At 45.7% G+C, this 15187-nt stretch overlaps 6 non-coding genes across 6 annotated transcripts; all 6 read right to left on the bottom strand.

The window, feature by feature from the left end:
* Window positions 1-1788: 1788 nt before the first annotated feature.
* LOC130331537 (U2 spliceosomal RNA) lies at window positions 1789-1979 on the bottom strand. The gene has a single exon (XR_008874425.1). It is a non-coding gene; the product is annotated as a U2 spliceosomal RNA (small nuclear RNA).
* A 2084-nt stretch (window positions 1980-4063) lies between these two features.
* On the bottom strand, window positions 4064-4254 carry LOC130331535 (U2 spliceosomal RNA). The gene has a single exon (XR_008874424.1). It is a non-coding gene; the product is annotated as a U2 spliceosomal RNA (small nuclear RNA).
* Window positions 4255-6345: 2091 nt separating this feature from the next.
* On the bottom strand, window positions 6346-6535 carry LOC130331532 (U2 spliceosomal RNA). Its single transcript, XR_008874421.1, has one exon. It is a non-coding gene; the product is annotated as a U2 spliceosomal RNA (small nuclear RNA).
* A 2092-nt stretch (window positions 6536-8627) lies between these two features.
* On the bottom strand, window positions 8628-8818 carry LOC130331534 (U2 spliceosomal RNA). The gene has a single exon (XR_008874423.1). It is a non-coding gene; the product is annotated as a U2 spliceosomal RNA (small nuclear RNA).
* Window positions 8819-10901: 2083 nt separating this feature from the next.
* LOC130331533 (U2 spliceosomal RNA) lies at window positions 10902-11092 on the bottom strand. Its single transcript, XR_008874422.1, has one exon. It is a non-coding gene; the product is annotated as a U2 spliceosomal RNA (small nuclear RNA).
* A 2078-nt stretch (window positions 11093-13170) lies between these two features.
* On the bottom strand, window positions 13171-13361 carry LOC130331531 (U2 spliceosomal RNA). The gene has a single exon (XR_008874420.1). It is a non-coding gene; the product is annotated as a U2 spliceosomal RNA (small nuclear RNA).
* Between the last annotated feature and the right edge of the window lie 1826 nt (window positions 13362-15187).

Raw genomic sequence — 15187 nt, 5'->3', positions numbered from 1 at the left:
CACAAGCACACACCTACCTTTGTTGCCTGCAGATGCCTCCTTGGCTGTCCCCAAACGGTATCAAACCAACACCCACGGGAAGCTGTAAGCATAGAGGACATGCCTGCACCCCATTGGACTTACCTGTGTGGGTTAAACCCGGGTTATTTGACAACCTATGGCGGTGATGGTTCTGCTCAGGCAGAGCAGTGCTGATGCTCCTCATAAAGCTGTCGCTGCTGTGAAGGTTCTAGGTGACATCACAAATCCCTATGGTTACATACACAACAAAGCTGGGTTGTTGTTGTTTACACTCTGCAAGGCCTGTGGAAGTGAGTGACATCATAGCACTGTAGTTCTGAGGGTTCTAGATGGATGCAACAATCTCCTGTTGCTTCTATGAAGGCCATAATAGACGACATCACCAAACAGCTCCATAGTCACATACACAGCAAAGGAGAGATGTTGTTTACACCTAGTGATGTCAGTGGTATTGAGTGACATCACAGCACAGTGCTAAGGCTCCTGGGCCTGGACACAGCAGCGGCTGCAATATCTCAACGGAGAATACGTTTATATATATGTGTGTGTGTGCGCGTATATATATATATATATATATATATATATATATATATATATATATTTCTCCGCCGAAATCACTTTTAAACCCATTTCCACCTTTTTTTCCCTTCTCTTCCTCTTACTTTTTTTTCACGTTTTTTTACGTTTTTCTCCTTTTCGCCTCTTTTCTGGGCGTATTATTCTTCTTTTTCTTCTTTTTTTTCGTCTAATGCATACCCCATCAGTGCAGCAATGCTTATTCAATACCGCCAGCAGATGGAGACACTGGGGGATAATTTTCTAAGGATTTATACTGATTTTTCCTGTCTGAATTTGTCGCACAGAAAGTTGCAGGCCAAATATGTGTGACATTTCTGCGACTTTAGCTTCTAGAGCATTTTTACAACATTATACATAGGTGCTGAATACATAAAAAGCGACTGTTCAGCGACAGACAAGTCGCATCGGCTGAAAGTAGGCCAGAATGTCAGTCCATGTTGGAGCAGGTTTAGATACAGTCTAAAGTATAGATCTCAAAGTCTGTGCACAGAATTTAGCAAGGGCCTCGCACCTTCTGATGCATCAGGTAGGTGCACAATAGCATAGCCTAACCCTCTGTACTTTGGTCTATATTGATGCGGGACATAGACAGCCAGCTGATGACCAATCCATTAGTGCAATGGATGGCTGGAAGCATTTGTCTTTGCCTTTGCAATACCACAGAAGCAATGCATGGTCAATGTACAGCAATGACACACCTGTGTGAACAGCCAGGAGACCCCCCCCCCCCCCCATGTTATGTTACATAGTTACATAGTTAGTACGGTCGAAAAAAGACATATGTCCATCAAGTTCAACCAGGGAATTAAGGGGTAGGGGTGTGGCGCGATATTGGGGAAGGGATGAGATTTTGTATTTCTTCATAAGCATTAATCTTATTTTGTCAATTAGGAACATTCAGCACCCACCCGCTATCAAGGCAGCTGCCTATCATGTCATGCCCTACCTGCACAGGTGTGCTGGCTACTCAAATGATCCAATTAAGGAGGCCATTTAGTCAGCAGCAGCAGAAGTCCTGTGCCTGGACGCTCCAACAGCGGCCAGACACAAGCAGAAGCAGAAGCAGCAGAAGCAGCAGCAGCACCACCTTTTGTTTTTTGGCTGCAGCAGCAGCAAGGCCCACAGGGCTGGCTAGCCAGCAAGCAGGTAGCAATGAAAGTAGGAATCTTTCTTTTTAACCCTGTAAGGGGGTGGTGCACTGTACCCGAAGATACTGCCATATCGGGTCAATGCATAGGGCGACGGAAGCAAGCTTCGAAATCGGCCCCCGTTCTCAAAAATCCATTTAATATATGGTCCCCAGATAGGGGACGTATCAGATATTAAACTGATAAGAACAGATACTACACTTGATCTTAGCCAAAAGGCCGAGAAGCGATAACCGTGAAAGGGGCGGGCCCAACAAGGTGCCCTTCATGGGCACTATCACTGCTTGCTGTCAGGGAGGCTGCCAGACAATTTTCCATGCACACTCTGGGCTGGGGGGCAGTCAACCACCAGTACACACAGCAGAACCTAAACCCATACCATTATTGCTAAGCAGCAAGACAGGGGCCCATTGCACTCCCACGGGGCCTTTTTAAATGCAATCCATAACCCGGATTTGCCAGGAACCCTTCTTACTCCTCCTACTTGCATGTGACATGGGCTTAGGATCTGCATAGGAAACACACACACAAGCACACACCTACCTTTGTTGCCTGCAGATGCCTCCTTGGCTGTCCCCAAACGGTATCAAACCAACACCCACGGGAAGCTGTAAGCATAGAGGACATGCCTGCACCCCATTGGACTTACCTGTGTGGGTTAAACCCGGGTTATTTGACAACCTATGGCGGTGATGGTTCTGCTCAGGCAGAGCAGTGCTGATGCTCCTCATAAAGCTGTCGCTGCTGTGAAGGTTCTAGGTGACATCACAAATCCCTATGGTTACATACACAACAAAGCTGGGTTGTTGTTGTTTACACTCTGCAAGGCCTGTGGAAGTGAGTGACATCATAGCACTGTAGTTCTGAGGGTTCTAGATGGATGCAACAATCTCCTGTTGCTTCTATGAAGGCCATAATAGACGACATCACCAAACAGCTCCATAGTCACATACACAGCAAAGGAGAGATGTTGTTTACACCTAGTGATGTCAGTGGTATTGAGTGACATCACAGCACAGTGCTAAGGCTCCTGGGCCTGGACACAGCAGCGGCTGCAATATCTCAACGGAGAATACGTTTATATATATGTGTGTGTGTGCGCGTATATATATATATATATATATATATATATATATATATATATATATATTTCTCCGCCGAAATCACTTTTAAACCCATTTCCACCTTTTTTTCCCTTCTCTTCCTCTTACTTTTTTTTCACGTTTTTTTACGTTTTTCTCCTTTTCGCCTCTTTTCTGGGCGTATTATTCTTCTTTTTCTTCTTTTTTTTCATCTAATGCATACCCCATCAGTGCAGCAATGCTTATTCAATACCGCCAGCAGATGGAGACACTGGGGGATAATTTTCTAAGGATTTATACTGATTTTTCCTGTCTGAATTTGTCGCACAGAAAGTTGCAGGCCAAATATGTGTGACATTTCTGCGACTTTAGCTTCTAGAGCATTTTTACAACATTATACATAGGTGCTGAATACATAAAAAGCGACTGTTCAGCGACAGACAAGTCGCATCGGCTGAAAGTAGGCCAGAATGTCAGTCCATGTTGGAGCAGGTTTAGATACAGTCTAAAGTATAGATCTCAAAGTCTGTGCACAGAATTTAGCAAGGGCCTCGCACCTTCTGATGCATCAGGTAGGTGCACAATAGCATAGCCTAACCCTCTGTACTTTGGTCTATATTGATGCGGGACATAGACAGCCAGCTGATGACCAATCCATTAGTGCAATGGATGGCTGGAAGCATTTGTCTTTGCCTTTGCAATACCACAGAAGCAATGCATGGTCAATGTACAGCAATGACACACCTGTGTGAACAGCCAGGAGACCCCCCCCCCCCATGTTATGTTACATAGTTACATAGTTAGTACGGTCGAAAAAAGACATATGTCCATCAAGTTCAACCAGGGAATTAAGGGGTAGGGGTGTGGCGCGATATTGGGGAAGGGATGAGATTTTATATTTCTTCATAAGCATTAATCTTATTTTGTCAATTAGGAACATTCAGCACCCACCCGCTATCAAGGCAGCTGCCTATCATGTCATGCCCTACCTGCACAGGTGTGCTGGCTACTCAAATGATCCAATTAAGGAGGCCATTTAGTCAGCAGCAGCAGAAGTCCTGTGCCTGGACGCTCCAACAGCGGCCAGACACAAGCAGAAGCAGCAGAAGCAGCAGCAGCACCACCTTTTGTTTTTTGGCTGCAGCAGCAGCAAGGCCCACAGGGCTGGCTAGCTGGCTAGCCAGCAAGCAGGTAGCAATGAAAGTAGGAATCTTTCTTTTTAACCCTGTAAGGGGGTGGTGCACTGTACCCGAAGATACTGCCATATCGGGTCAATGCATAGGGCGACGGAAGCAAGCTTCGAAATCGGCCCCCGTTCTCAAAAATCCATTTAATATATGGTCCCCAGATAGGGGACGTATCAGATATTAAACTGATAAGAACAGATACTACACTTGATCTTAGCCAAAAGGCCGAGAAGCGATAACCGTGAAAGGGGCGGGCCCAACAAGGTGCCCTTCATGGGCACTATCACTGCTTGCTGTCAGGGAGGCTGCCAGACAATTTTCCATGCACACTCTGGGCTGGGGGGCAGTCAACCACCAGTACACACAGCAGAACCTAAACCCATACCATTATTGCTAAGCAGCAAGACAGGGGCCCATTGCACTCCCACGGGGCCTTTTTAAATGCAATCCATAACCCGGATTTGCCAGGAACCCTTCTTACTCCTCCTACTTGCATGTGACACTGGGCTTAGGATCTGCATAGGAAACACACACACAAGCACACACCTACCTTTGTTGCCTGCAGATGCCTCCTTGGCTGTCCCCAAACGGTATCAAACCAACACCCACGGGAAGCTGTAAGCATAGAGGACATGCCTGCACCCCATTGGACTTACCTGTGTGGGTTAAACCCGGGTTATTTGACAACCTATGGCGGTGATGGTTCTGCTCAGGCAGAGCAGTGCTGATGCTCCTCATAAAGCTGTCGCTGCTGTGAAGGTTCTAGGTGACATCACAAATCCCTATGGTTACATACACAACAAAGCTGGGTTGTTGTTGTTTACACTCTGCAAGGCCTGTGGAAGTGAGTGACATCATAGCACTGTAGTTCTGAGGGTTCTAGATGGATGCAACAATCTCCTGTTGCTTCTATGAAGGCCATAATAGACGACATCACCAAACAGCTCCATAGTCACATACACAGCAAAGGAGAGATGTTGTTTACACCTAGTGATGTCAGTGGTATTGAGTGACATCACAGCACAGTGCTAAGGCTCCTGGGCCTGGACACAGCAGCGGCTGCAATATCTCAACGGAGAATACGTTTATATATATGTGTGTGTGTGCGCGTATATATATATATATATATATATATATATATATATATATATATATTTCTCCGCCGAAATCACTTTTAAACCCATTTCCACCTTTTTTTCCCTTCTCTTCCTCTTACTTTTTTTTCACGTTTTTTTACGTTTTTCTCCTTTTCGCCTCTTTTCTGGGCGTATTATTCTTCTTTTTCTTCTTTTTTTTCGTCTAATGCATACCCCATCAGTGCAGCAATGCTTATTCAATACCGCCAGCAGATGGAGACACTGGGGGATAATTTTCTAAGGATTTATACTGATTTTTCCTGTCTGAATTTGTCGCACAGAAAGTTGCAGGCCAAATATGTGTGACATTTCTGCGACTTTAGCTTCTAGAGCATTTTTACAACATTATACATAGGTGCTGAATACATAAAAAGCGACTGTTCAGCGACAGACAAGTCGCATCGGCTGAAAGTAGGCCAGAATGTCAGTCCATGTTGGAGCAGGTTTAGATACAGTCTAAAGTATAGATCTCAAAGTCTGTGCACAGAATTTAGCAAGGGCCTCGCACCTTCTGATGCATCAGGTAGGTGCACAATAGCATAGCCTAACCCTCTGTACTTTGGTCTATATTGATGCGGGACATAGACAGCCAGCTGATGACCAATCCATTAGTGCAATGGATGGCTGGAAGCATTTGTCTTTGCCTTTGCAATACCACAGAAGCAATGCATGGTCAATGTACAGCAATGACACACCTGTGTGAACAGCCAGGAGACCCCCCCCCCCCCCATGTTATGTTACATAGTTACATAGTTAGTACGGTCGAAAAAAGACATATGTCCATCAAGTTCAACCAGGGAATTAAGGGGTAGGGGTGTGGCGCGATATTGGGGAAGGGATGAGATTTTATATTTCTTCATAAGCATTAATCTTATTTTGTCAATTAGGAACATTCAGCACCCACCCGCTATCAAGGCAGCTGCCTATCATGTCATGCCCTACCTGCACAGGTGTGCTGGCTACTCAAATGATCCAATTAAGGAGGCCATTTAGTCAGCAGCAGCAGAAGTCCTGTGCCTGGACGCTCCAACAGCGGCCAGACACAAGCAGAAGCAGAAGCAGCAGAAGCAGCAGCAGCACCACCTTTTGTTTTTTGGCTGCAGCAGCAGCAAGGCCCACAGGGCTGGCTAGCTGGCTAGCCAGCAAGCAGGTAGCAATGAAAGTAGGAATCTTTCTTTTTAACCCTGTAAGGGGGTGGTGCACTGTACCCGAAGATACTGCCATATCGGGTCAATGCATAGGGCGACGGAAGCAAGCTTCGAAATCGGCCCCCGTTCTCAAAAATCCATTTAATATATGGTCCCAGATAGGGGACGTATCAGATATTAAACTGATAAGAACAGATACTACACTTGATCTTAGCCAAAAGGCCGAGAAGCGATAACCGTGAAAGGGGCGGGCCCAACAAGGTGCCCTTCATGGGCACTATCACTGCTTGCTGTCAGGGAGGCTGCCAGACAATTTTCCATGCACACTCTGGGCTGGGGGGCAGTCAACCACCAGTACACACAGCAGAACCTAAACCCATACCATTATTGCTAAGCAGCAAGACAGGGGCCCATTGCACTCCCACGGGGCCTTTTTAAATGCAATCCATAACCCGGATTTGCCAGGAACCCTTCTTACTCCTCCTACTTGCATGTGACACTGGGCTTAGGATCTGCATAGGAAACACACACACAAGCACACACCTACCTTTGTTGCCTGCAGATGCCTCCTTGGCTGTCCCCAAACGGTATCAAACCAACACCCACGGGAAGCTGTAAGCATAGAGGACATGCCTGCACCCCATTGGACTTACCTGTGTGGGTTAAACCCGGGTTATTTGACAACCTATGGCGGTGATGGTTCTGCTCAGGCAGAGCAGTGCTGATGCTCCTCATAAAGCTGTCGCTGCTGTGAAGGTTCTAGGTGACATCACAAATCCCTATGGTTACATACACAACAAAGCTGGGTTGTTGTTGTTTACACTCTGCAAGGCCTGTGGAAGTGAGTGACATCATAGCACTGTAGTTCTGAGGGTTCTAGATGGATGCAACAATCTCCTGTTGCTTCTATGAAGGCCATAATAGACGACATCACCAAACAGCTCCATAGTCACATACACAGCAAAGGAGAGATGTTGTTTACACCTAGTGATGTCAGTGGTATTGAGTGACATCACAGCACAGTGCTAAGGCTCCTGGGCCTGGACACAGCAGCGGCTGCAATATCTCAACGGAGAATACGTTTATATATATGTGTGTGTGTGCGCGTATATATATATATATATATATATATATATATATATATATATATATTTCTCCGCCGAAATCACTTTTAAACCCATTTCCACCTTTTTTTCCCTTCTCTTCCTCTTACTTTTTTTTCACGTTTTTTTACGTTTTTCTCCTTTTCGCCTCTTTTCTGGGCGTATTATTCTTCTTTTTCTTCTTTTTTTTCGTCTAATGCATACCCCATCAGTGCAGCAATGCTTATTCAATACCGCCAGCAGATGGAGACACTGGGGGATAATTTTCTAAGGATTTATACTGATTTTTCCTGTCTGAATTTGTCGCACAGAAAGTTGCAGGCCAAATATGTGTGACATTTCTGCGACTTTAGCTTCTAGAGCATTTTTACAACATTATACATAGGTGCTGAATACATAAAAAGCGACTGTTCAGCGACAGACAAGTCGCATCGGCTGAAAGTAGGCCAGAATGTCAGTCCATGTTGGAGCAGGTTTAGATACAGTCTAAAGTATAGATCTCAAAGTCTGTGCACAGAATTTAGCAAGGGCCTCGCACCTTCTGATGCATCAGGTAGGTGCACAATAGCATAGCCTAACCCTCTGTACTTTGGTCTATATTGATGCGGGACATAGACAGCCAGCTGATGACCAATCCATTAGTGCAATGGATGGCTGGAAGCATTTGTCTTTGCCTTTGCAATACCACAGAAGCAATGCATGGTCAATGTACAGCAATGACACACCTGTGTGAACAGCCAGGAGACCCCCCCCCCCCCCCATGTTATGTTACATAGTTACATAGTTAGTACGGTCGAAAAAAGACATATGTCCATCAAGTTCAACCAGGGAATTAAGGGGTAGGGGTGTGGCGCGATATTGGGGAAGGGATGAGATTTTATATTTCTTCATAAGCATTAATCTTATTTTGTCAATTAGGAACATTCAGCACCCACCCGCTATCAAGGCAGCTGCCTATCATGTCATGCCCTACCTGCACAGGTGTGCTGGCTACTCAAATGATCCAATTAAGGAGGCCATTTAGTCAGCAGCAGCAGAAGTCCTGTGCCTGGACGCTCCAACAGCGGCCAGACACAAGCAGAAGCAGAAGCAGCAGAAGCAGCAGCAGCACCACCTTTTGTTTTTTGGCTGCAGCAGCAGCAAGGCCCACAGGGCTGGCTAGCTGGCTAGCCAGCAAGCAGGTAGCAATGAAAGTAGGAATCTTTCTTTTTAACCCTGTAAGGGGGTGGTGCACTGTACCCGAAGATACTGCCATATCGGGTCAATGCATAGGGCGACGGAAGCAAGCTTCGAAATCGGCCCCCGTTCTCAAAAATCCATTTAATATATGGTCCCCAGATAGGGGACGTATCAGATATTAAACTGATAAGAACAGATACTACACTTGATCTTAGCCAAAAGGCCGAGAAGCGATAACCGTGAAAGGGGCGGGCCCAACAAGGTGCCCTTCATGGGCACTATCACTGCTTGCTGTCAGGGAGGCTGCCAGACAATTTTCCATGCACACTCTGGGCTGGGGGGCAGTCAACCACCAGTACACACAGCAGAACCTAAACCCATACCATTATTGCTAAGCAGCAAGACAGGGGCCCATTGCACTCCCACGGGGCCTTTTTAAATGCAATCCATAACCCGGATTTGCCAGGAACCCTTCTTACTCCTCCTACTTGCATGTGACACTGGGCTTAGGATCTGCATAGGAAACACACACACAAGCACACACCTACCTTTGTTGCCTGCAGATGCCTCCTTGGCTGTCCCCAAACGGTATCAAACCAACACCCACGGGAAGCTGTAAGCATAGAGGACATGCCTGCACCCCATTGGACTTACCTGTGTGGGTTAAACCCGGGTTATTTGACAACCTATGGCGGTGATGGTTCTGCTCAGGCAGAGCAGTGCTGATGCTCCTCATAAAGCTGTCGCTGCTGTGAAGGTTCTAGGTGACATCACAAATCCCTATGGTTACATACACAACAAAGCTGGGTTGTTGTTGTTTACACTCTGCAAGGCCTGTGGAAGTGAGTGACATCATAGCACTGTAGTTCTGAGGGTTCTAGATGGATGCAACAATCTCCTGTTGCTTCTATGAAGGCCATAATAGACGACATCACCAAACAGCTCCATAGTCACATACACAGCAAAGGAGAGATGTTGTTTACACCTAGTGATGTCAGTGGTATTGAGTGACATCACAGCACAGTGCTAAGGCTCCTGGGCCTGGACACAGCAGCGGCTGCAATATCTCAACGGAGAATACGTTTATATATATGTGTGTGTGTGCGCGTATATATATATATATATATATATATATATATATATATATACTCCGCCGAAATCACTTTTAAACCCATTTCCACCTTTTTTTCCCTTCTCTTCCTCTTACTTTTTTTTCACGTTTTTTTACGTTTTTCTCCTTTTCGCCTCTTTTCTGGGCGTATTATTCTTCTTTTTCTTCTTTTTTTTCGTCTAATGCATACCCCATCAGTGCAGCAATGCTTATTCAATACCGCCAGCAGATGGAGACACTGGGGGATAATTTTCTAAGGATTTATACTGATTTTTCCTGTCTGAATTTGTCGCACAGAAAGTTGCAGGCCAAATATGTGTGACATTTCTGCGACTTTAGCTTCTAGAGCATTTTTACAACATTATACATAGGTGCTGAATACATAAAAAGCGACTGTTCAGCGACAGACAAGTCGCATCGGCTGAAAGTAGGCCAGAATGTCAGTCCATGTTGGAGCAGGTTTAGATACAGTCTAAAGTATAGATCTCAAAGTCTGTGCACAGAATTTAGCAAGGGCCTCGCACCTTCTGATGCATCAGGCAGGTGCACAATAGCATAGCCTAACCCTCTGTACTTTGGTCTATATTGATGCGGGACATAGACAGCCAGCTGATGACCAATCCATTAGTGCAATGGATGGCTGGAAGCATTTGTCTTTGCCTTTGCAATACCACAGAAGCAATGCATGGTCAATGTACAGCAATGACACACCTGTGTGAACAGCCAGGAGACCCCCCCCCCCCCATGTTATGTTACATAGTTACATAGTTAGTACGGTCGAAAAAAGACATATGTCCATCAAGTTCAACCAGGGAATTAAGGGGTAGGGGTGTGGCGCGATATTGGGGAAGGGATGAGATTTTATATTTCTTCATAAGCATTAATCTTATTTTGTCAATTAGGAACATTCAGCACCCACCCGCTATCAAGGCAGCTGCCTATCATGTCATGCCCTACCTGCACAGGTGTGCTGGCTACTCAAATGATCCAATTAAGGAGGCCATTTAGTCAGCAGCAGCAGAAGTCCTGTGCCTGGACGCTCCAACAGCGGCCAGACACAAGCAGAAGCAGAAGCAGCAGAAGCAGCAGCAGCACCACCTTTTGTTTTTTGGCTGCAGCAGCAGCAAGGCCCACAGGGCTGGCTAGCTGGCTAGCCAGCAAGCAGGTAGCAATGAAAGTAGGAATCTTTCTTTTTAACCCTGTAAGGGGGTGGTGCACTGTACCCGAAGATACTGCCATATCGGGTCAATGCATAGGGCGACGGAAGCAAGCTTCGAAATCGGCCCCCGTTCTCAAAAATCCATTTAATATATGGTCCCCAGATAGGGGACGTATCAGATATTAAACTGATAAGAACAGATACTACACTTGATCTTAGCCAAAAGGCCGAGAAGCGATAACCGTGAAAGGGGCGGGCCCAACAAGGTGCCCTTCATGGGCACTATCACTGCTTGCTGTCAGGGAGGCTGCCAGACAATTTTCCATGCACACTCTGGGCTGGGGGGCAGTCAACCACCAGTACACACAGCAGAACCTAAACCCATACCATTATTGCTAAGCAGCAAGACAGGGGCCCATTGCACTCCCACGGGGCCTTTTTAAATGCAATCCATAACCCGGATTTGCCAGGAACCCTTCTTACTCCTCCTACTTGCATGTGACACTGGGCTTAGGATCTGCATAGGAAACACACACACAAGCACACACCTACCTTTGTTGCCTGCAGATGCCTCCTTGGCTGTCCCCAAACGGTATCAAACCAACACCCACGGGAAGCTGTAAGCATAGAGGACATGCCTGCACCCCATTGGACTTACCTGTGTGGGTTAAACCCGGGTTATTTGACAACCTATGGCGGTGATGGTTCTGCTCAGGCAGAGCAGTGCTGATGCTCCTCATAAAGCTGTCGCTGCTGTGAAGGTTCTAGGTGACATCACAAATCCCTATGGTTACATACACAACAAAGCTGGGTTGTTGTTGTTTACACTCTGCAAGGCCTGTGGAAGTGAGTGACATCATAGCACTGTAGTTCTGAGGGTTCTAGATGGATGCAACAATCTCCTGTTGCTTCTATGAAGGCCATAATAGACGACATCACCAAACAGCTCCATAGTCACATACACAGCAAAGGAGAGATGTTGTTTACACCTAGTGATGTCAGTGGTATTGAGTGACATCACAGCACAGTGCTAAGGCTCCTGGGCCTGGACACAGCAGCGGCTGCAATATCTCAACGGAGAATACGTTTATATATATGTGTGTGTGTGCGCATATATATATATATATATATATATATATATATATATATATATATATTTCTCCGCCGAAATCACTTTTAAACCCATTTCCACCTTTTTTTCCCTTCTCTTCCTCTTACTTTTTTTTCACGTTTTTTTACGTTTTTCTCCTTTTCGCCTCTTTTCTGGGCGTATTATTCTTCTTTTTCTTCTTTTTTTTCGTCTAATGCATACCCCATCAGTGCAGCAATGCTTATTCAATACCGCCAGCAGATGGAGACACTGGGGGATAATTTTCTAAGGATTTATACTGATTTTTCCTGTCTGAATTTGTCGCACAGAAAGTTGCAGGCCAAATATGTGTGACATTTCTGCGACTTTAGCTTCTAGAGCATTTTTACAACATTATACATAGGTGCTGAATACATAAAAAGCGACTGTTCAGCGACAGACAAGTCGCATCGGCTGAAAGTAGGCCAGAATGTCAGTCCATGTTGGAGCAGGTTTAGATACAGTCTAAAGTATAGATCTCAAAGTCTGTGCACAGAATTTAGCAAGGGCCTCGCACCTTCTGATGCATCAGGTAGGTGCACAATAGCATAGCCTAACCCTCTGTACTTTGGTCTATATTGATGCGGGACATAGACAGCCAGCTGATGACCAATCCATTAGTGCAATGGATGGCTGGAAGCATTTGTCTTTGCCTTTGCAATACCACAGAAGCAATGCATGGTCAATGTACAGCAATGACACACCTGTGTGAACAGCCAGGAGACCCCCCCCCCATGTTATGTTACATAGTTACATAGTTAGTACGGTCGAAAAAAGACATATGTCCATCAAGTTCAACCAGGGAATTAAGGGGTAGGGGTGTGGTGCGATATTGGGGAAGGGATGAGATTTTATATTTCTTCATAAGCATTAATCTTATTTTGTCAATTAGGAACATTCAGCACCCACCCGCTATCAAGGCAGCTGCCTATCATGTCATGCCCTACCTGCACAGGTGTGCTGGCTACTCAAATGATCCAATTAAGGAGGCCATTTAGTCAGCAGCAGCAGAAGTCCTGTGCCTGGACGCTCCAACAGCGGCCAGACACAAGCAGAAGCAGAAGCAGCAGCAGCACCACCTTTTGTTTTTTGGCTGCAGCAGCAGCAAGGCCCACAGGGCTGGCTAGCTGGCTAGCCAGCAAGCAGGTAGCAATGAAAGTAGGAATCTTTCTTTTTAACCCTGTAAGGGGGTGGTGCACTGTACCCGAAGATACTGCCATATCGGGTCAATGCATAGGGCGACGGAAGCAAGCTTCGAAATCGGCCCCCGTTCTCAAAAATCCATTTAATATATGGTCCCCAGATAGGGGACGTATCAGATATTAAACTGATAAGAACAGATACTACACTTGATCTTAGCCAAAAGGCCGAGAAGCGATAACCGTGAAAGGGGCGGGCCCAACAAGGTGCCCTTCATGGGCACTATCACTGCTTGCTGTCAGGGAGGCTGCCAGACAATTTTCCATGCACACTCTGGGCTGGGGGGCAGTCAACCACCAGTACACACAGCAGAACCTAAACCCATACCATTATTGCTAAGCAGCAAGACAGGGGCCCATTGCACTCCCACGGGGCCTTTTTAAATGCAATCCATAACCCGGATTTGCCAGGAACCCTTCTTACTCCTCCTACTTGCATGTGACACTGGGCTTAGGATCTGCATAGGAAACACACACACAAGCACACACCTACCTTTGTTGCCTGCAGATGCCTCCTTGGCTGTCCCCAAACGGTATCAAACCAACACCCACGGGAAGCTGTAAGCATAGAGGACATGCCTGCACCCCATTGGACTTACCTGTGTGGGTTAAACCCGGGTTATTTGACAACCTATGGCGGTGATGGTTCTGCTCAGGCAGAGCAGTGCTGATGCTCCTCATAAAGCTGTCGCTGCTGTGAAGGTTCTAGGTGACATCACAAATCCCTATGGTTACATACACAACAAAGCTGGGTTGTTGTTGTTTACACTCTGCAAGGCCTGTGGAAGTGAGTGACATCATAGCACTGTAGTTCTGAGGGTTCTAGATGGATGCAACAATCTCCTGTTGCTTCTATGAAGGCCATAATAGACGACATCACCAAACAGCTCCATAGTCACATACACAGCAAAGGAGAGATGTTGTTTACACCTAGTGATGTCAGTGGTATTGAGTGACATCACAGCACAGTGCTAAGGCTCCTGGGCCTGGACACAGCAGCGGCTGCAATATCTCAACGGAGAATACGTTTATATATATGTGTGTGTGTGCGCGTATATATATATATATATATATATATATATATATATATATATATATATATATATATATTCTCCGCCGAAATCACTTTTAAACCCATTTCCACCTTTTTTTCCCTTCTCTTCCTCTTACTTTTTTTTCACGTTTTTTTACGTTTTTCTCCTTTTCGCCTCTTTTCTGGGCGTATTATTCTTCTTTTTCTTCTTTTTTTTCGTCTAATGCATACCCCATCAGTGCAGCAATGCTTATTCAATACCGCCAGCAGATGGAGACACTGGGGGATAATTTTCTAAGGATTTATACTGATTTTTCCTGTCTGAATTTGTCGCACAGAAAGTTGCAGGCCAAATATGTGTGACATTTCTGCGACTTTAGCTTCTAGAGCATTTTTACAACATTATACATAGGTGCTGAATACATAAAAAGCGACTGTTCAGCGACAGACAAGTCGCATCGGCTGAAAGTAGGCCAGAATGTCAGTCCATGTTGGAGCAGGTTTAGATACAGTCTAAAGTATAGATCTCAAAGTCTGTGCACAGAATTTAGCAAGGGCCTCGCACCTTCTGATGCATCAGGTAGGTGCACAATAGCATAGCCTAACCCTCTGTACTTTGGTCTATATTGATGCGGGACATAGACAGCCAGCTGATGACCAATCCATTAGTGCAATGGATGGCTGGAAGCATTTGTCTTTGCCTTTGCAATACCACAGAAGCAATGCATGGTCAATGTACAGCAATGACACACCTGTGTGAACAGCCAGGAGACCCCCCCCCCCCCCATGTTATGTTACATAGTTACATAGTTAGTACGGTCGAAAAAAGACATATGTCCATCAAGTTCAACCAGGGAATTAAGGGGTAGGGGTGTGGCGCGATATTGGGGAAGGGATGAGATTTTATATTTCTTCATAAGCATTAATCTTATTTTGTCAATTAGGAACATTCAGCACCCACCCGCTATCAAGG

This window comes from Hyla sarda, unplaced genomic scaffold (genome assembly GCF_029499605.1).
Source record: "Hyla sarda isolate aHylSar1 unplaced genomic scaffold, aHylSar1.hap1 scaffold_3501, whole genome shotgun sequence".
Taxonomy (NCBI): Eukaryota; Metazoa; Chordata; class Amphibia; order Anura; family Hylidae; genus Hyla; species Hyla sarda.
This window is presented reverse-complemented; position numbering and strand designations above follow the sequence as displayed.